Consider the following 23043-nt stretch of genomic DNA (forward strand, 5'->3'; position numbering starts at 1 on the left):
TCCCAAAAGCAACAACAAATCCAAAATTTGAAATCCAATCGAAATGCATTGGGGAATAAACTTAATTTGTAAGAGACCATGCCCTCATAAGAAAATTTCTGGGCATCTCACCATTCAAAAAAACTTTAACTCATGGTATTCAACTAAAATAGAAACAAAAAGGCCATATCAAGCTAGAATTGGGAGCAAAGGGCTTCTTGACCATCATATTTTCCAGTATAGAAGACCAGAAGCAAATCTTTGGGGGCAAATCAATATTTCAGGCATTATTACAAATTTATATTTTCATTTTCATTCACCATTCAATTATATATGCATCATCTTTTTTTTGCTGAAGCAAGAGTCAGTCCTTCTTTTTCATTAATCCAGAAAATAATTTACATAATGTACAACCGTCCACAAAGTTCTGTGGACCCCTAAAAATTTAAGTTTTAACTGCCCAAGGCATGAATGCCCAACCTTACAAAAGTAAAACTAAACCTTTAGAATACCCAAAAAATTCAGGCAAAAGATTAAGTCCCGTGCAAAAGACTAGACTCTGTTAATCTTCACCGTCCAATCTCCACACTCAATCCTACAGCCGAGGACGATATCGCATAGCACAATTGTTCTTTGTTTAATGACCCAGCCCCACCAAAATGCACGATCATTCCCTACCGTTGATTTGCCCCGCGAAATCCGACGGTTGGGAATGATATCGCACGGTGCAAGAGCATCGAACACTAGCGTGCGATGCGGGCTATATTTTTTCCGGCCCCCCTGCCATGTGTAGTTAGATGAGTGGAATCGCACCAAAATCGCGAAAACCACTTCCCACTTGAGAGGCGTGCGATCACCCGAAAACCACCAGGGGAGCGGTTTTGCATCCCGAAAAGGTAAATCAAGGGAATTACAGCCACCGGAAAGATTGGAATCCCTCGCGATGTTGCCTTTCCGCCTAAACCTGAAACCCTGTACTGTGCTGGTCCTTCCCCCTGTTTGACCTACCGAAAAACTGAGATCACCGAGCAAACTACTCCAGGTGATTCTCCGGTAGTTTCTGAAACCCACAAAAGACCAGACATTGCAGAGGCCGAAAAATATCTGCAACCCACAAAAGACTAGACAATTAAGAAAATAGCTACCCATAAGGAGACTAAGTCAACAGGACCTTGCCTCCATGGCCCTGTCCTCTTTCGCTTGCTCGTAACAAAGAGTTTTTAATATGCTCTGAGGCAACTCCTGCCACTCCATCATAACCCTACCCTCAGTACAGCTCACACCTTGGTTGGCTAGTAGATTCGCCAGTTTATTGGCCTTTCTGCGAACATGGTTGAACTTACTGTATGGAGCTCTTGGAGGTGACCCTGAATTCTTTAGAAAACCCGAATTAGCCTCCAGTGTTTTGAGACTTTCTCCAGCATTGTTCCACAGCTAATTCTTTTCACTGCGTTAATGATTAACTCAGAGTCTGCTTCTATAATCACATTCGAGCAGTTGTCCTGCTTCAGAAACTCTAAGCATTGCTCCAAAGCCATTAGTTCAGCCATGTTGTTGGTGGCTTTACCTAAATGGCAATGGAAGATGGAGATAATGTGTCCTTTTTCATCCCTTAGAACCCCTCCATAGCCAGCTGTTCCCGGGTTGCCTTTTGAAGCCCTGTCAATGTTGTATTTCAAATGACCTTTCGGGGGAGGATGCCAACAATCCTTCTCTGTATCCATTGAGATTCCTTTCCTATCCAAGCCTTGAGGAATGAGCCCCTACATACCCAACTGCCTGAGAATTCTCAAATCAGCCTCTGAGGGAGGATTTTTAGGGTAATTACGAACTATGGTTCCCACTGTCTCCTTAAGCTGTTTCAAGATCAGCTCAAATAGGAGATGAGGGGGATTCTTTTCATCCTTGAATATTCTCTTGTTCCTCTCTTTCCAAACATTCCATATAATGAAGCTTGGAGTTAGGGCCCAGGCCGAGCTAAGCAATTCATAATCCAAAAAGTTTCTTCTCCAATTATTGAGGGTATTAATGATACTCCCTTTGTCCCTATCAGTTTGTTGAAAAATGGTAGCAAATGTATCCCATAGCTAGGAGGTGAAAATGCAGCTATTGAGTAAATGCTCCATTGTCTCCTCTTGAGCTTCACAGAGCTGGCATCTAGAAGGCCCCAAAACACCCCTCTTCCTAATATTATCCCAAGTCAAGATTTTCTTGTGATGTACCAACCACATGAAGAGTTTGATCTTCATCCACCCTTGGTGCCTCCATAGGTTCTGCCAGATCTTATCTGGAATATGAGAATCCAGCTCAAGTAGAATACCTTTTGCTTCCTTAAGATTAAAGGTGCCCTCTTTATTGTTGCCCCATCTTAGTTGGTCTTGCCCCCCTGTTACTAAGATCTTCCTTTGTTCCAACATTCTCATGAGAGTCTCTGCTTTTGTTTTCAAGGGGCTATCCTCTCTGCAATCAATGTTTCTCCAGATTCTCCACTTTCCTGTATGCTGAGTATGATCCCAGAAGTCCTTTACCTTATTTAATCCTTGGGTGTCTGTCTCGTGCTTAAGGCCTAAAAAGTCCTCTTTTAACAGTATTGGTTCTTGTTGCCATTTATCCTCCCAGAATAGAGCTAGGTCTCCCTCTCTGATTTCCCAGAAACTATTTTCTTGTACTAGGCCTATATTTTCCCAGGATTTGTTCTAGATGTATGAGTCCTTTATATTTCGAGACATTCTTATGAGATCACTAGTTTGCCAAGAGCTAGCATATTTTTCCTTCCAGATTTTTGCCCATTGGGCCTTTGGATCTTGAACCCAACACCACCAAAGTTTGGCCCCTAAAACGTTGCTAAGAATTTCCTGATCATCCAAGCCTAGGCCTCCGTGGTTCTTGGGTCTATAGATTTTATCCCAAGAAACTAAGGCCCATTTTTTCCTTGTCTCCTCCTTACCCCAAAGAAAGTTTCTTTGGATGTTTCTGAATTGCTGTAAGACCCCTTTTGGAGCTAGGAGAGCTAATAACATGAAAACAGGGATTGATTGCAGTACAGCCTTTGTAAGTACCAACCTACCAGCTAGGTTTAAAGATCTGATGGTCCATTTTCTGACTTTATCCTGCAACTTATTGATCAACGGTTCCCAGATGCTCTTGTGCATCGGTTTAGCAGTTAGAGGAATTCCCAAATATTTTGAGGGGAGGGAATCCCTTTGAAAGCCTAGAATTCTGGAGATATTTCTCTGAATAGCAATATTGGTATTAAAGAAAAAGATTTTTGATTTGGAGAGATTAACTTCCATACCCATGGCCATGGCAAAGTCGTTCAAGATTTGTTTGTAGGCTGTAGCTTCTTTGACTGTGGGGATTCCCTGTAACATGGTGTCATCTACAAATTGTTGATGAGTCAGTGCCTAACCATTCTCGGTTAGTTGTAGGCCCTTAATCTTACCTGTTACTTTAGCATGCTTGATAGACCTACCAAGTCCTTCCATCATGAGGATGAAAAGAAAGGGAGAGAGTGGGTCTCCCTGTCTGAGGCCTCTAGAAGGACTAAAAATCTCAGAGGGAGAGCCATTCACCAAAATTGAAAAGTTGGAGGAAGTCACCAGGGCCATAGCCCATCTGAACCAGTTATGATCAAATCCAAAGGCCATAAGAACTTTCTTAAAATATGTCCAGTTTACCTTATCATACGCTTTGGCTATATCTAATTGCATGATCATTCTAGCCTGCCTTTTTCTACTTAACAAGTGAACCACCTCTTGAGCTTGAATGATGTTGTCTAGAATTTGTTTGCCTTCCACATAACCAGATTGTTCCCCTGAAACTAGAGTAGGAAGCAAAGGTTTGAGTCTGTTAGCCACTACCTTGGATATTATCTTGTAAACCACATTGCATAAAGCTATAGGTCTATACTTATCCGGAGTTTGAGCTATGTCCTGTTTAGGGATAAGGGAGATGAAGGAGGTGTTGAGCACTTTCAGAATAGTTCTGTTCAACTTGGAATCCTCCACTACATTCAAAATATCCTGTTTAATGATGTTCCAGCAAGCTTTAAAAAACTCCACATTGAAACCATCCGGGCCTAGTGCTTTGCCATTCTACATATCTTTGAGGACTTCACTTACCTCCTCATCAATTACTAGCCTATTAAGGTTGAAATTGTCCTCTCTAGACACCAGCTTAGGTATGTTTCTAGTTACATCTCTGATGAATTGTTCTCTTTCTGAATTGTTTTCCTGAGTTATGCCTCGGAAGTTCTCTACTAACACAGCTTCAATGTCCTCATGGGAGGTGTGGAGCTCCCCATTCTCATTCTTAATTGAAGTAATTCTGTTGTGAGCTCTATTAGTCATGGTGGATCTATGAAAAAATTTAGTGTTATGCTCTCCTTCTTTTATCCATTGAACTCGAGACTTTTGTCTCCAAAAAATTTCCTCTTGTTTACACAAATTGTCCCATTCTTGATGGTGTTTATCAACTTGATTACTTTTAACTTTATCAAATCCTTCCGTGATCAGAGCTTGGTTGAGAACCTTAATTTTGTTTTCAACAGATTTTTTTCCATAAAAATATTGCCAAAATCATTCCTGTTCCATTCTTTAAGCCTGAGTTTGATGTGCTTTAGTATTTTATGTAGAAGAAACATTCTTGTTCCTTGAATCTGCAAATCTTCTGACCACCATTTTTTAATATTGTTGATGAATTCTGGGTGGGAAAGCCAAATATTTTCAAATTTGAAAGGTATGTTCCTAGGAGCTTTGATCTCCAGTTGTACCGGCCATTGATCTGAGCCTTCGAAGGAGAGAACTCTCGCTATTACTTCCTTATCTATTAGCATAAGATCCTATGATATAGTGAATCTGTCTAACTTTGAGGCTACATGAGACTCTCCTCCTCTTTTATTATTCCAAGTAAAGAGGCCATTGTTCGTATCAATATCAACAAGATTCATATTATCTGTAAACGTTTGAAACGATAAAGAGTCTTTGCTTAAAGCTTTGGTTCCCCCTTTTTTCTCTGAAAGAGATTTGATCATGTTGAAGTACCCTCCCATGATCCAAGGTATTCCAGCATGTCTATCCCTGAGATCCACAAGGGAATCTAGAAACCTAAGTTTGTCATCTATTCTTTGAGGGCCATAAACATTCGTGACCAGATAGGTATCTCTATCTCCTACAGGTTGAATAACTACTGATAAATAATTCTTGGATGCCTCAACATCTATTAGGCCAATTTTTTGGGGGTTCCATAAAGTGAGTATGCCCCCCGCGGTATTCTCTGCTTTGACTTCTAGAAACTCAAATATACTAATCCATTTGCTATGAATTTGTCTTAATTTTGGAATGGAACATTTCGTTTCTTGGATAAAGATTATATCCGGCCTTGCTTATTTCTTTCTATTACTAAGCATTCTCTGCTTTCTCTTACTACCTAGACCTTTGATGTTCCAAGATGTAAACTTCATAATTAAAGGTTTGTAATGAAGTAGCTGGCTAGATCTTTCATCTTACCTGAATCTATCATTAGCTTTCCACACTCCATCAAGAGTTCATTCTACTTTTTTCTGACTCTTTTATTTCCTGGGTTTCTAGTTGCTAATCCCGAAGTTGTTTTCATTGTTTTCACACCTCTGTTATCCTACTTGTCCATGTTTTTTCCTTTCTCCAACCCCTTGGCCTGAGTTTTCCATAAAAACAACTGCTGTATTTTGTTGAGTTCTTCTTGAGGTAACGAATCTACCCCTCCCATGGTTCCCTGTAGCAAGAACCCTTCTAGATCTAGGTGTTCTTGGTCAAGAATCTCCTGTAGCTCATGGTCCTCTAGGTCCATTTCACTCTGGGTCATTTCTTGATCCATCTCCAGTTCTGCATCACTCATTATTGTCTCTTTCTGATAATCATTATCCTGTGTTTGTTCATGGTTTTATTCTTTCTCCTTTTCCCTAGGAATTCCTTCCATTGCTTGATCCTCTTTTGTAATCTCTTCATTTTCCTCAAGAACCTGGAACTTGTTCTAACTGACCTGTTGTCCTTCACCTTGATGTTGCTTTGGCCCAATTTTGCCGCCTTTTCCTCTATTTACCACTTTCTAAAAGCTCTCAGTGTCCTTCATTGTGTTAGCTTTGCTCTTGTTTACTGCTTTACTGAGCGGACAGTCTCCGAATAGGTGCCCATGTTCATGACATCTGTGACATCTGAACGGAATATGCTCATAGTCTACTGTTTGCACCCATTCTTCATAAAAAACTTCCAAGATCACCTCATCTGGAAGAGCTCCTGATAGATCCATTTCCACACATAGTGGCTTCATAAGCTTTGACAAAATGACCTAATTTGTTGCCTATGGCAGCTAATGAATCAATTTGCCAGTAATCAAGAGGTAGAGAATAGAGCCTTACCCAGACCGGTACCAAAGTAAAAGTCTCACATTCTGGGACAAAATTCATCATCCATGGCCGCATATAGAGTCCAGCTGCTGCATAGAAGTAGGGCCCTCCTTCAAACACTCTGTCTTTGTCTTCAATATTTGTGAACACCACAGTGAAGAATCCCTTTGACCCAAGATGTAGGTCAATGCTCCCTTTAGGTTTCCAGTGGTATTTGATCCACATCTGTAAAGCTTTTTCAGTGGGCCATAATCCCATGAATTTACAGATGATAGCATAAGTCCGCATGTGATCCCTATGCGCCTGCAGAGCAGGATCATTTAAAATTACTCTAGGAGTGATCTCAGCTTTGGGTTTACAGGGTCCCTTTTGTTTTTTGTCTTTAGTTCCCTATTTTTTGTCTTCTTCCTCCTTGTCTTTTGTGCCATTGTTTTCCTTGGTTTTGGCTCCTACTATCTCCTCTTCCATATTTCTTTTCCCTTCCTCCGCAGTACCTCTAGCATTTTCTAGAGGTTTCTTGCCTCTGCTGGCTACGACCTCCTTATAGGAGGGAGTGGAGCTCCCTCCTTTGCGACTCTCCATGTGGATCAACCTCTGCAACTGTCTGAAACCCTTGCTGTTCACCCTCCGTTCTTCCACGGCTCACCGGGAGGTGCTGAGATTTCAACACTCCATTACCATTTCACTTATCCAATTATATATGCATCATCAATAAACACATAAACAAGTAATAAAAATCATACACAAGAACACAAATATTTTAGGTGGAAACCCATAAAGGGAGAAAATCACCATTCCTCTTCTTCTCTTCTTAAATCTTTCTTTACATATGTTCATGTGAACTAACTAGTAGGAAACATAGAATCCCTTACACTGCTTCGTTGGCACCCACTAGCAGGAATCCCCCACTCCCTTTCACTATTTTGCTGGCACCCACCAACAAGAAGCACCCACTCCCTTTATTGTTTCACTGGTACACACTAGCAGAAAGCACCCATTCCCTTCACTATTTTGTTGGAACCCACTAGTAGGAAGCACCCACTCCCTTCACTCTTTCACTAGCACCCACAAACATGAAGCACCTACTCCCTTAAAATAGTTTGTTGGCACCAACTAGCTAGAGGCATTGACCCCCAAAATTAGTGTGAACCTCCATTTCATAAATTTTCAAACAAGATCCCCTCCCCTTAGCACAAACTCCAAAATAAACTGTCAGTACCTTCAGTAAACACACTATTCACTTATCACTAACTCAATAGTAATCATATTTAGTAGAAATACAATAGAAAATTCATACTCTCACTCTATCATCAGAAAAGCCCTCATCATCAATGATTAGACCAATACTAGTTTCTACCATCAACAACTCAACACTTCAATAATTGATGGGCATTGTAGACTAACAACAACCTCATCATCACTAGTTTAACAGTCACTTCAACTAGGTTCATAAGAAAACTTAACACAAACCCTAAAAAATCAACGCACTCATACACACATCCATGCAACATAAATTCTGAACAATAGAACCCTAAATATATCCTCATGAACATTCCTACTTAATGTACAATCCTGTCACAAAACCACCTCAAATAGAAATATTTTCATCAAAAAATAGTTAGATTTGGTAGTAGAATGACATAGTTCATTGTAGGCTCAACAATTATCCAACTTATCCTTTCCACAAAATCAAACCCTCAGGGTATACATCTTCTAACATTAGCAGCATCAACACATTATCAACAAGACAAACCTCTATAATAGAAAAATAATAATCGTCAACTTCTTTTTATGCAAATCATACATTATAAGCTCAACACCCAGGTCATATTGACACAACAAGCCTTGTCATCAACAATAAACCTTAAGCAACTCTGGTGACACAATCTTTAACACTTCAACAACTTGACACACTAAAAAATATAAATTGAATGCATGCCTTGGATGATAGAAAAGTGAACATATCCTGCAAAACACTCCCATGGAAATATAATTAAACTAATTATGGTTTTCAAGTAGCATATGACCTCATCACATAATCAACACGTTTTTCAACTAACCCTAATATGTCCTTGCAATTTTCTCCTATTCAATCAATAATAACTATACTGGCTCAAGATGATTGGTATATCATCAAGCTCAATGATACCTGTAATCTTATTCATAACAACATACGAGGTTCAAGTTCTGAATAACAAGCTCTTCAATAAGAACATGAAACTGTATCTAACTTTGACTTGGTAGCTATGACTATCAACACTACACCTACTCTGTCCAAAATGTATCCCACAAGATCTGAACTCATAGCTAACAAAATTAAATCTTCTAGGAAACATAATGTTTACAACTACTTCAATACTTGAATCTGGATCGACCCTCTAGAGAAATTCCTTTCTCCAAAATCAAATTTTGGGCCTGCATAATCCCCTGAGTAATATTTGATTCTCCAACAACCAAGGCAAATTAACTAAATCCTTTAATGTACTAGTACATTCAACTACCTTGACTTGAATATTCTTTAATGATCTGAATTGAAAACTTAGATATAAGAAACAAAATAAAAACTTGCTACTGATATGGATTGGATCATTATATTGTTTTTCATCCATCTTGATGCATTAAGAGTGTAAAAAGTGGTGGAATCAACTCATAGGACCATTTTTATTAGTGGGACCCAATTTGGTAAAACGAGATCTGAAACCTTTCGAGAGCATTTTGAGGCATCAAATGACATTTTTTGGGGCATATTTTATTTATTTATTTATTTATTATAGATTTAGTAGCGTAGCACCTTTTCATGCCATTCTACAGAAATATATCTTTCCAACGACGTAAGAAGCACATCCATAAGAGTCTGTATGAAAAAGTTATGCCACTCAGAAGTTGACCTTCTTGTTTTCACACCTATAGTTCGGGAGGATGCTGCGTCAGCCCCCATTATTCATAGAAAAGGGGCTAGCCACGTGTTTTTGATGTAAAATACTCTAGAAGAGTTTATATTGTAACTCTAGTTAAGAGTTGATGTAGTCAAACTTAACCACTAGTAGGCTATCGGGCTGTGTTATAACCAGACTATTAGGAAGACGAGGCATTCCATTCTTTCGAGAGAATTTCGTTCCATAGATGAGAAAAGAGCTAGGAGAGATAAGAGGTAGAGCACACAAAGAGGTTCTATGCACTGTAGCAGCCCATGGGCCACATACATTACTTCTTTGTACCTCTAGCCATATTTCCAGACAGAGAAAGAGAGCGAAGTGACCTCACCTTCCAGTTGGGTTTTCTCTCGAAAGGGTTTCCTAGAGCATATATTATGTCCTATGTGTGTGTGTTAGCTCTATTTTATCATTCTCTATTTTCTGCATAATTTTCATTCGTATGCATGCACTAAATTACAATTAAATTTACAAATCTAGAAGTTTAATAAAGCTATAATAGTGTAAAAATTCATAATTTAATATATTATTATCATATCTGTTGTGATGAACTCTCTAGTGGAATATCTACGATATTTTACAAATCATCTACAGATGCAAACAATAAGACAAGGTCGTACTGAACATACTCAATGCAAACCCCAGAGAATTACTATGCAAAATGCATAATTTCTGAAGACCATGTACTTTTCGAGAGATCAGATCTGCACTAAGTCACAATCAATTATTGCACCATTATTCATTTCTCCAACATTCATCCCTCATCAATGCACTCACACATTGTTTATCAAAATATTAGCTCCAACAGGTGAGCTCTAAACTAAATAAAAAACAAAAAACAAACCAACACAACAAAAATGCAATAAAGTTTTGCAAGCTAGAGATATTTTCTTGGGCACTAGGAAAGAAATTATGCTCTCATCACACTATCAATTCTGAGTGATTGTATACACCATCACCTTGTCTTGGATATTTGAAAAATTACACTCCACAACTTCACATATGCATACTTGACTTAGAAATAAAAATCATATAGCCATTGAGCCAATGCTCATCTGCATAGTTCAAACCTTTATGCCATCTGAACCAAATACACTTGATCAATCACATTGACACATTGCACAAAATTCACATTACACTAGATCCCACATTTGTAGCCACTGCCTAGTTTAATCACTCAATGTTTGATTTAGAAAAACAATTGATCACTTGCTAGATAGAAACAATGATTTTACACCATCGACTCCATATGACCAGATCTCATATCTCAAAATACAAACTCCAAATTACACATTATACTCCACAGATTGACACATCTATACCATCATATGCCCTAGATTAAAGACAATTCACATTAACTTATTCATGGATGAAGATAAACAATTTTTCATCTATCTAGTAGAGATACACTAGAACATGCTCGTGATTGCACCAAAACAAAGATGGGATTACAATGCGATCGCACCAGAGCTTATAACATACACCCAAACCACCATTGATGCATCCAATTGCTTATATCAAAGGGGTTGTGAGCACCATCATATCGTACTCAAGCCAAAATTTCACGCTCTAGTTTATTCATGATATATGTGTTGGATAATCAAGTAGGGCATCTATTAAAACAATTCTCTTATCCTTAATAATTGCTTGTGAATTTTAGTTAACTTATTATTATTTATTAAATTCTCTTCATCAAACAATTATCAAGAGAATAAAACATGAAAATCATAAAAGACAATGGACACAAAATATAGGATCCAAGCTAGGGAAAAACCCCTCCAAAGGAGAAAACCCAGAAATAATATCTTCTCTTCTTATAGAATCAGATCAAATGAGAAATACAAGACCCAAAGACCAAAGTCAAGACCTCCTCCAACAATCCCTTATTGAAACAAGCTCAAGTCAACAAGGTCAACAAAAGTCAAAGTTCATAATTTCTAGTCAAATCAGAGTTTCAACCCTCTATTTCAGAACTATAGTTAAGACTTGCAATTTTTGTCTTACCAGGAGTTGCAGAAACCCTATTTTTGCACGTGTGAGTGAAATAAACCCCAAATATCAGATTTTCCTTCTTGCTTTTGACCTCCTCTTGTCTTCTTGTCCTTCACTCTTGTTGCTTCCAATTTCTTTCTTGAGATTGAACTCCTGAAGTGTATGAAAATGAGTCAAACTCTTTTTTTTTATATACCATTCTCATGAAGTCGAATAGGCCTCTCCTAGGCCGATTTTTCCCTGGTAGCGTCGACTTGGTCTTGGAGGTCATTTTGACTTTCTAGATTCAAAATTAATTTCTCTTTCTTGTTAAAAATTGCCATAATGGGTCTTATATGTAACATATCACCCCACATTTACCTGCTTCTACAAGCCCTTTGGGTAAATGTGAAGCAAAGTGCCACTATAGCATGACTTGACCTCTAATATTGAGTTATGGAAGTGGGGCTGACAATTGACAACTCACAGATATCCCTCAAGGCTTACATGACATCAGGGGCCAAAGAACCATCCTAGGTGACCAAACCCCGAGTTGAAGCTATTTTTCTCTGATCTAACACCCCAACCACATGCATAAGATTGTAAGGGTGTGGTTATGACCCTCCAACTGCATGCACACCACTGCCTCCATGTGGTTGCAACCCAAATTCTCCAGTTCAGAGGGTGCAGTCCTGAGATATGAGCCACTTTTCCAGGCTAGTCTCCATACCACTTCCCAGAACTACTTGTAAGTTTCTAGAAGCAAATATAACATGATAACAATGTTAATCATTCAGAACTTGATCAAGAATTTGACCTAACCATGCCTAACAATGAAAGTAATTTTGTCAAACATATGGTGAACATGTAAGCTACAGGTCATGAATTCATATCTGATCATAAGAGTTTTTATTTCATTTGGAAACCACCAAGAAGGTCTAATGCCCTCTCAAGATAGCTACAATAACACTTGTTAGCCCTTGTATTCATTAATCATTCAAATACTTATCAAATCTTGTACAAGCCATAACTAGATCACATTATAGATCCATGCGTATAACCAACATATAACCAAAATATTAACCATGATGAAACAACCATAAAATCACCATAATAACACGTACAAGTGCTCATTAATCACAATATGAAAATATCTCTTAAATACATATGCAAATCCAACCAAGTAAGGGACTTCCATGTACCACCTGACCATAGATTGGGTTGAACCAAATATTTCTTTCAACCAATCACTCCTGTGCCATATTCCAAGCATGAATTTGGGATCTCAAGACATAAACAAATAGGGCTTCTCAGATATTAAACCACCTCCACCCTAAGCCTACCGCGGTCTTGCCAAAACCGATCAAGAGATCACGAAGCCTAAACAAGCTTGGATGCCTCAGAATTTATTCACCATTACCTTAAGGAATTTACATGTCTCCACCCACATGTCAAGGTCTTCCTAGATAAAACCATCTCCACCCCCAACCCTTGGGAATTTTCCTAAGACCACCTCACTCGATTGCAAAACTTTTCGGCAATCCAAAGCTCAACCAAGAAATGAATCCCATCACACCATGACTATCCAGGAAATTGCAAGGCAAGGTTGAAACCACTGTTAAACCTGACAAAACCCATGCCAATGACAACAAATGAACCAAATAATCGAATGCATGTACCATGCATTCACACCTCAGCTAGGAAATCACACATACAACTTGTTATCTACCATATATTCCTACTAAAGTTGTTGATCCAACCTTTTCCTTACTTTCCTTACTTTACTTTTCCTTCCTTTTCTTTCTTGTCCAAGTGCTTTCTCTCTTTCCTTTGCTACACCTGCTCTAATTCTAAAACCGGGCAAAAGTTGTCAACTGATTCTTAGGTGTATTTTTATCATTGATGTCTCTATTTTCTTCATTTTTCGTCTATTTTCCTTAGCATGCAAATCTATGTCTATTCACCTTCCCTTTCACCTATTTTCCTTTATTTTCATAAATAAATGCAAATTATTTCCTCTTTTCCTTCTCTAATTCCTTTGCCAATTTCCATAGCCATAAATAAACCAAAAGTGACCCCCAATTTTATGTTTTCCCTACCATTCAGCTTGGAATATGTGTCCCATGACCTTCGCCTTATTATTTTTTACATGGAAAATCAATTAGGGTTGTTGCAAACCCCTTCCCCTTGGGGGAACACCGTCCTTGGTGTTCTACGAGACCTATAACCAACAAATCGCTAAAAACAAAACATATTGCCTATGGAGCTTTATAATGCAACTCGTTGCAATATTTGCAATGACCACTACCGAAAACAACAATCATACCTTTTACTGGAGCTTTATAACATAACTCATTATGGTATTTACAATAAAAACCACATATACTTATGCACATTTGCTTCAACCAACAAATAATCATATTGTTTATGGAATTTATAACCACAACTCAATACAATATTTACAATAATATACACATATACATATGCACATTTTCTCTAACCAACAAATAAAAGGATACAGTGCCCGCATAAGTCAACAAGGGAATCCAAAGGCTCACACCTCCACCCTCCAAGTTGTACCAGGTGATGAACCTCATCATTGGGTAATTATATGGGCCTTAATTCACCTCCTAGCTTAGTCAAACCAACTTTTCTCACAACTTATTACATGTTTTGATTATATTTTGTTTAATGAGATGAGTTAGAGTGGGATATTATGCCTAGTGGACTAATATGCATTGAATGCAGGTTTGGAAGAGAAAATCAAGGAATTTTGGCAAAGACTAAGGTTTGAAACTTGAATGGGACAAAGGAGAGAGATTGTAGGAGGTAAATCCTCCTCATTTACTCCTTTCCCATTCGAATATTCCTCCATTAATCCCACCAGCTCAGAGTGCAAGCAACCAAGTCATGAAGATTAGAAGGCAGACAAGCAAGTGATAGACAAAGAGTTAATTTATCAGCCGAGCCTCCCTAAATTTAAGGAATTCGTTGGGGACTTCAGTTGTATAAGTAGAGAGGCCTAGAGCCTCATTATGATTCAATTTTTTTTTGTAAAAACTCTAGCTATTTTCGAGCTTTAGACTTGTGGAAGACTTTTTGATGTAATTTCCTATTTTGGTAATAAGAATGAGTTTGTTCTTGATTCAGTACTGAGTTAACTTAGAGGGCTGAAGCTCTTGGGTTAGGGCCCAACCCTAGCAGAAAAGTCTCCTCTTCTTGTATCTTTATGCTTAGCTTAGTTTCATAGATTCATGGTTAAATTGTTTTTAGAAGTCTTTCATTGCAAGTAGTGTAGATTTGATTAATTGTTTATTAGTTTGCTTCCATTTGTGCCTTACTTCAGTAGCAGGTTAGAAGGGATAAAAGAGGCTCCACAAAGCTGTCAGTAGGTGTCTTGGCCTCACTTCTTCCTTCTAGGATCATGATTTGAGGAAAAGACCCTTATGCAGCCCAAAAAGACAAATTTCCATTTCTCTCATGATATTTAGAGGTTGCTGTATTTAAATTAACATTTGATCAGTTTTGCAAAGTAGGATTTCATTGCCATTTTTTCTATCTTCATTCTTGCAATAGATCTCATCCATGATTCAATGTTATTCAGAAATTTCTTCATGCAGAATAGTAGAAACATGAAGTTCATTAAATTCTGCTTTTCTAGCTCACGAGAATTCTTCTTGTTACATGACTTTTTGGAAATTACACATGTTTGATGTAGAGTAGGTACTTCAGAAGTAGACAAAAATCTCATAGCCAACAACCACCTTCCAATTTCATCCACCCATAGGCATTCCTCGTTTTCATCAAAACCTTCACCAATTTCATCATTTTACATAGAAATTTCCTCAAGCATTTTGAGCGAATCCAACCATCTCCTAAACTTGGTTTTGGGTTCTGAGTGATCCTAGGCCTCTTCTCACTCCATTCCACCCATCAACCACCTTCCCTAAGCTTTCCATCACCTCCAACACCCATCGTTTTTCTCATGGCTGCATCCTGTAGAAATACAGGGAATCCTATAGGTTTCTAGTACATCCTGTAGGTTTTCTTGTAGTGGCCTATTTTGAGGCTGAATTGAGGGAAAACCTCTAGGAAGCCTCCCAAGGTCACCCAAGGGTCCCCCAAACCTTCCAACCATATCCTGAACCTTCCAGCCATCCATCAACATCCCTAAACCACCTGCCACATCACCAAAAGAGATTAGTTTGCACACTTGATTTTTCATGAAAAGCATAAAAAGACAAAACAGATTTATTACAGTCCTTTACATGCATAACAATTGTGTTTGATGTTTTCAACTTCCATGCTTAGGATAGTAGCATTTTTTTCATGTTAATTTAGCATCATTGCAAAGCATAGCTCTTAGCAGTTAATTAGGAAATGGTGTGCCTTAGCATTGAATTTCAGTCTTTTTCATTCTAGCAGTAGATCTGTTCTCTCTTAGAGTAGATTTCTATTTCTTTCATCAAGGAAACAAGCTTCTTTTGAACCCATAGAAGTTTGGCTTGAAAACCCTAGTGGTCTCTCACCAACTGAACAATGACAAAAGGAAGAACCATCAATTTTACTTGTGTATACAACACTGTCACCTCCAAGTTTGTACGAACCTCGGGTTGATAACGTAAAGCTGATAGCCCAATAGTTGCAGCATTCTTGCTGCAATATTGGTGGTCATCACTTTTTGGCGCAGTTGCCAGGGAGGTGTTTGAGTAATACGTGATTACTGCTTTCTTTCTTCTACTTCTTGTTCCTACTATTCTGAAATTAGTTTCATTTCTGCAAAAGTAATTTTTTTTCATTCTGCATTCTTTGCTTTCCTTTCCATTATGCAAGTTAGATTTCAAGAAAGTAGTTAATCTTTTCATTCAGTCAGTAGTTCTCATTCAGTCTGCAATTTCAATTCTGCAAGTTAGATTTCAATTCAACAATTAGTTTTTCATTTAGTTAGTAGTTTTCATTCAATTTGAAATTTCAGTTCTGCAAAGCACTTTCAAAATTTGAAAAAAATCACAAAACCAAACCAAAAACATTTCCTTTCATGCCTCGTAGGAATAGGGATAACTCAGAGAAATTTTTTCCAAATACCCTCACTGCATCCAACACCCAACTTCCCTCTTCTTCGGTGGCTGTGAACTGGAGGAACCCTTAGGTGAGCATCTAGACATATTTGAAGAACCTAAAGGGGAAGAAGAATAACCCATTCCTATTGAGCCAATGGCTAAAGATAGAAATGACAAAGGGAATAGAGAGAGAGAGTTAAGGGTGACTTCCCCATCAAGGAAACCAATGGGGACACTAAGATGAAAAATATAAGCCCCTCTTCCCATCCTCATTTCCATGGCCTGACCACAGAAGATCCTGACACTTTCCTATTATATGCCGAACCTATGACTATACAGATGATGAGCAGAAGTTGAAACTATTTCCATCTACCCTCAAGGATGCAACTTTGTGCTGGTTCATGGGTTTACCTAGGGATAGCATCACAACTTGGGCTCAGATGCAGCAAGCCTTCAACAACAAGTATCGAGACTACTGTAGGTCTAAGGATACTAAGGAAGAAATTTTTAGGATGACCTTAGGTAATGATGAATCCTTAGAGGATTATGAAGAAAGGTTCCAGCTTAGTTACAAAAGGGCCAGGTGCACACTTGACCCTGAGTCACTGAAGTTGGTCCTGCTTAGAGGAGTAAGGGAAGACCTTTTGGATACCCTACACTTGTTAGCAGGAAGAGATATATACTAGTTACCCTATGAGGATATCAAGACTATCTTTAGAAACCATTCTAGGGAAGCTAGGAAAAAGGGTAGGGGAAGTCAACCTATGGTCAGTACATCCTCTTCCAATTCATCCATCAAGGGTGAAATTGGAAACATGCTGGAAGATTTCAAGAGTGAGATGCTACAAACCCTTGCCTTACATATGGACACTATGCACATTAGGAGAAAGCAGGAGGAAGTAGAGAGAGCCTTGGCCATTTTATGTCCTAGATGCACTAGGAGGCACCCTAGGAATGAATGTCGACTGCATTCTATTGAGATTTTCTCAGTCTGTGAAGAAAACCACTCCATAGACAAGTGCCCTTCTTTGCCTGGACTCAAAGTTGTATATCAAGGAGCTGAAGGGGTCACTGAGTAGCTCTGTTACATAAACCAAAGGAGACCTCATGGGCCTAGGCCATACCAGCAGGGCATGAAAGGGTCATCCCATGCATATTACAACCCCAACCAGACCAAATCCATACCTTCTTGGGGACCCCCTGATCATCCTTCTTGGTCTACACCTCCTCCTTGGTCCTTTGAATCTCAGTATCATTCCCAGCCATCCAGCCAGTCATTTCAACCATATGCTCTGCCAAAACCTTAGTGGAATGCACTGCCCAAGGGGTGGAGGCCCTAATACAATAATGCCCTAGCTTTATTGCCGTCACCACCTACCCAACCATAGTTGTTACACTCTACTCCACCTAAACAACCCCAGATGCCTACCCATCCAAATCCGAACCCGAAAAACAAACATGCACAACAAGTATACAGTGGAGAGACATCATATCCATTATATGCTATGGAGATCCAAGAAATTAACTTGAGATCTGGGAGAGTTCTCCTGAATATCCAACCTCCACCTCCAGCGAGGGAGGTTGAGGAAGAAAGAGAGGAAAGCATTATTAAATTCTATCCATCCTTTCCTAAGAGATTAACTCAAACACTCCAGCCTACCCTAGAAGAGACTGAACTTCTGGGAGAATTGAAAAACCTATGTGTCAAGATTCCACTTCTCCAAGCCATCAAGGATGTACCTATTTACAACAAGTTGATTAAGGAGAAGTGTTTCAAGCATCCAGGGAGGTGAAAAAGAGATGCCCCTACCATTAATGTCATTGGACAACTGTCCGACTTAATGCTAGGGCAAGTAATCTGTCCAAAGTATTTGGACCCTGGAAACCCTGTAGTAGATGTGCACATCAATGGCACCATTGTCCCACACACTTTGATCGATCTTGGGGATTCCATTAATGTGATGACCAAGGACACCATGCTTAAGCTCAACCTCCAAGGTTCATTGAGAAATACCACAACAGTCCTGCAACTTGCAGACCATTCCACAGTGACCCTTGAGGGGATTGTGGAGGATGTGATGGTCTCCATTGACTCTTGGGAGTTCCCTTCAGATTTCCTAGTTCTCCAACCTAAGGCTAAGCTTACTGGTTACCTTCTCATCCTTGGGAGGTCCTGGTTGGCCACTGCCAATGCTTATATCAGCTGCAGAGCTAGGAATATGACCATCAAGAATGGGCAGATGTCCAAGCAGTTAGTCCTATATTCTCTTGCTCAACCATCTCTCGAACATGATTTACCTTTATGGCTAGAAGAGAAGGAAGAAGATGAAGTTTATACTGCCCAACTTTATACCTTAGAAACAACCATGGGAGGGGGACAACAGGATGAAGATGATTTGATTGAACACCTACTCCAAAGTCCAACTCCTTGTACATTGTCCCTAGAAGTAGTAAAGGAAACCAAGAACAACCATCCAATGGATCTGTAATTGGTCGATTCCAACCCTCTCTATGTCAAAACCATAGAATTCGGCCATGAGAAAACTTTGAAAATAAATCCATCTCTTTCTGTTCTCCAAGAGGAGAAGTTGTGCAACATGCTAAAGGAACATCTGGATGCCTTTGCTTGGAGTTACAAAGAAATGAAGGGAGTACACCCCTCAGTGTGTACTCACCATATTTATATCAAGGAAGGTTGCAAGCCAGTCCGACAACCCCAAAGGAGGATGAATCCAGCTCTTAAAGATATAGTCAAAGAGGAACTGCAAAAATTGCTAGATGTAGGATTCATTTATCCTATCTCTGACACTGAGTGGGTCTCCCCTTTGGTGTTAGTTCCCAAGAAAAAAGGTAAGTGGAGGATTTGTGTTGATTACAGGGAGTTTAACAAAGCCACAAAGAAGGATCATTTCCCTCTACCTTTCATCGACCAAGTGCTAGATGGCTTGGCAGGGAAAACGTTTTTCTCTTTCCTAGATGGATTTAACGGGTACAACCAAATCCAGATTAGCCCGGAAGACCAGGATAAAACCACCTTCACTTGTCCTTGGGGCACTTTTGCCTATAGGGTCCTTCCTTTTGGCCTATGCAATGCTCCTGCCACTTTTCAGAGAGCAGTCCTGAGTATCTTTGTTGAGTTGGTCCATGATGCGGTAGAAATCTATATGGATGATTTCACACCTTATGGGGGTGATTTCGAGGAGGCTTTGTCCAACTTAGGTAAGGTTTTGCAAAAATGCATTGAAATGAACCTGTCTCTCAGTCCCGAAAAATGCGAATTCTCGATGACTGAAGGGAACGTGCTCAGTCATTCAATGTATGAACAAGGACTATAGGTGGACCCCAACAAAATAGCTATCATCCAAAGGGTCCCACCTCCTCAAAAGCAGAGAGATGTTAAAAGTTTCCTAGGATTAGCTAGATACTACTGAAGGTTCATAAAGGACTTCAGCAAGTTGGCCTCTCCTTTACTTGTTAATGGACACCGATTGAAAGTTTACAAAAGACCATTGTCAAAGCAAGAGTTCATTGTTGGTATCAATAAAATAGTGATGGTGGTGTTTCAAGTTTCAACTCCTGCCTCATCAAATCACTGAGAGAAAAAAAAGAAAAATAAGGACTTAGGTGAAAACCTCCATGAGGCACCTAAGTCCCACTATTGGGTTGAAAACCTCTTGGGGCGGCCCAATGGTGTCAAAAAAAAAAAAGAGAAATAAAAGAAATAAAAAGATCCCTGGGTGAAAACCTCTCTTGAGGTGCCCAGGGAAAATAGCTAGGATGAAAACCTCTCAGAGGCAGCCTAGTTGTTTTCAAAAAAAAAAAAGAAAGAAAAAGGAAAAAGGAGAAAAAAATCATGAAAATTTCTATTTGCAGGTCAGCAAGGACGATGATCAGAGAACAAAGGAGGATAAAAAAGGGACCTATTTAACTCACATTTTTATTTTTCGACTTATTGTCCTTCATCACTCCACCATTTCTTTCATTTTTTTATTCCTTTGCTTCAATTTACAAGGGGACTGTGTTTTCTACAGGATCCCCTGTAAACCTACAAGATCCCCTGAAAACCTATAGGATGATCTTGTAGGAATTACAGTGGCTCAGGAATCCTACAGGAAGTGACCCTAGGGCGAAAAAATGACTGCTATGTCAAAGAAATAACACCCCTACATCACCATTTCATTACCATACCTATGTCCACTTTCATCACCCCTGCATTCACCATAAAACAAAATCAGTTTCAAAAAAATATATATTTTTCACAGTCTTCAAGAATTAAAAATGAAACAGAGAGTAGAAGGGAGCAACACCTGAGTATGTCTCATTTCTCCACACTCCTAGTATTCCTCTCAATCCATGTCACCATCCTCAAAATCCCAGTAGAGTGTATGATTAAGAGTTCTGAGGGAGAAGCAGCTACATGACATCCTGTAGCAACCTATCCCATAGAATACAAATCATGATTGTAGCAAGCTTCCAGCATGATGATCCAAGAGCAGAAGGAGCTCCAAAGTAGCAACAACACCATCATCTTCAACACCAGGTACCTGCACATCAAAGGAATCATCAGAGAACAACAAAAAAAGGAAGAAAAAAATAGCATGCAGCCAACACATAACAAGCACCTCCGGTCTTCAACAACTGTGGAAAGGGTTAGCACCATAGGTAAGTATCTCGCTCACTCTCTCATTTGCATAATGTAGTCAAAAAATCTAAAGCTTACGAGTAAGTTGGTTTATAAGCAAAAGGTGGCCATTTAACTTGGCCACCTTCGTTTAGTCGATGAATACAAAACAATTGGTCCTCCCACATGTGGCATTAGTCAAGTCAAAAAGGAGAAGAGAAGGATAGAGGCATGAACCGAGAGTTGATTATGACGAGAGGGAAATGATGAGGTGGTAGTGGGGACCAATGGTCCAAAAATAGAAAATGTACCTCCGCTGTCAACACATCACCTCACATAACGTGGCCATAAGAAGAAATATTTGTTGATCCCCATGCACTCATGCATGCATTTTCTCGAGGCTCACTCTTGCAAAAGTCACTCTCATACCCAGGAAGCCTACAGAAGAGGAAAATTCCATCGGTCTCCTGCACAGGACTTCCTACAGGATTGCACAGGAAATCCTATAGGATACAAATAGACAATCTACAGGATTGGCCGAGAGGAGTTTCAAAAGGGAAAACACAGGGGATGGCGACAACAAACGCTATGAGGAGGTAGTCTCTATAATTACTTCCATTTTTCAAAGTAAATTGAATAGAAAATCCCATAGTAGTGAGTGAATTTGATCGCCGTGTAAGGGAATTGTTTATACATTTTTCTTCAATCATTTACTTCTGCATTAAAAAAAATTTGCGTCAACCATCTCAACTCCTCCAAATTCACCAACAAAATGACAAGGGGTTTAATATAAGGGAGCCCATTAATACTGTGAGAATCCACCAACACCCTCAGGTGTTAGAATTATTCAGAAGGCATAATTGGATGGGGTATTTTGAAAAGTTAAGAGGGTATGATGATGAAGTGGCCCGAGATTTTGCTCTCCCCCTCATTCCACTGATCAGAATTCATTCCATTGTTGTGGTGAGAGGCCTCTCCATAGAGCTCACCCCTGAACTCATAAGAAGAATTACCACACTTCCCCTAGGAGTGCCTTGGAGAAAGGAAGACAAGGAAGATAGCCAAATTGCTAAGAAGAAGTTATTTTTAGAGGGAGAAGAGCCCATTGAGGACAAAAATGGAGTAAGGAGAGCAAGCCTACCATACCCTTGGAATGAGGTGAGCTACCACCTTATCAAATACATATCATGTGAGGGTAGGTATAGTGTGGTTTATGGGTATCACTTTAGGCTTCTTGAAGAATTGAGGTTTGGAGAAGAAACACCTCCTCACCATAGGCTCAACATACCATACTTCCTTCTGCAATCACTGATAGACACAAGCATAAAAGTGCAGGAGGGAAACCACCAACAATTAGCCCACCATGGGTTAATTAGAATCATCATAGAAGATGCCCTCCACAACCTCAGAATTCCTATCCAATGGGAAATTTTCAGAGACATGCAGACAGAGGAGGATATCAAAGCCCTCACATATGACATTAGTCCTATTGTCAGTGAAAAGGATGAGGAAGAAACTGAAACAGAGGGAGAAGAAGAAGAGAGGGATGAAGATGAGACAGATGAGGAGGAAGATGAGGAAATAGAGGAAGATGACAAAGAAGAGACTGATAAACAAGATGAGGATCTAGAAGGAGAAGAAGAGGGGAAAAATAGAGAGGAAAAGGGCAATGAAAAAGAGGAGGCAAAAGACAAGGAGGAGTCACCTAGGGTGTCTCCAGAGGCCACTGAGAGAGAAGCAACAACTTCCCTCACTGCTCTTAGCACCCCTATCAAATAGAAAGGCAAAAGACAGAGGCAGACCCCCTTATATTTCAGGACAAGGAAAAGCACAAGGATAAGGTAGGGGAAACCCCAAACACCAACTAAAATTCCCATTGTGATTGAGGACTCACCTAAACAGTAGGAGAAAATTCCTCCTCCTAAGTCTCCTATCACCTATGTGAGAAGGCCTATAACTAGATCCACCTCATCCAAAGGAAAAGCAATCCTACAAGATACACAACAGGACCTACAGGAAGCTGAAGCAGTCCTACAAGATACTCTGTTAAACCTAGCAGACTCAAAAATTGGATAAGGAGGGAAGCCTACAACAAGA

The sequence above is a fragment of the Pinus tabuliformis genome, chromosome 1_2, assembly GCF_031772625.1.
Source record: "Pinus tabuliformis cultivar Carrire ecotype Pingquan chromosome 1_2, CPIR1, whole genome shotgun sequence".
NCBI classification, from domain to species: Eukaryota; Viridiplantae; Streptophyta; class Pinopsida; order Pinales; family Pinaceae; genus Pinus; species Pinus tabuliformis.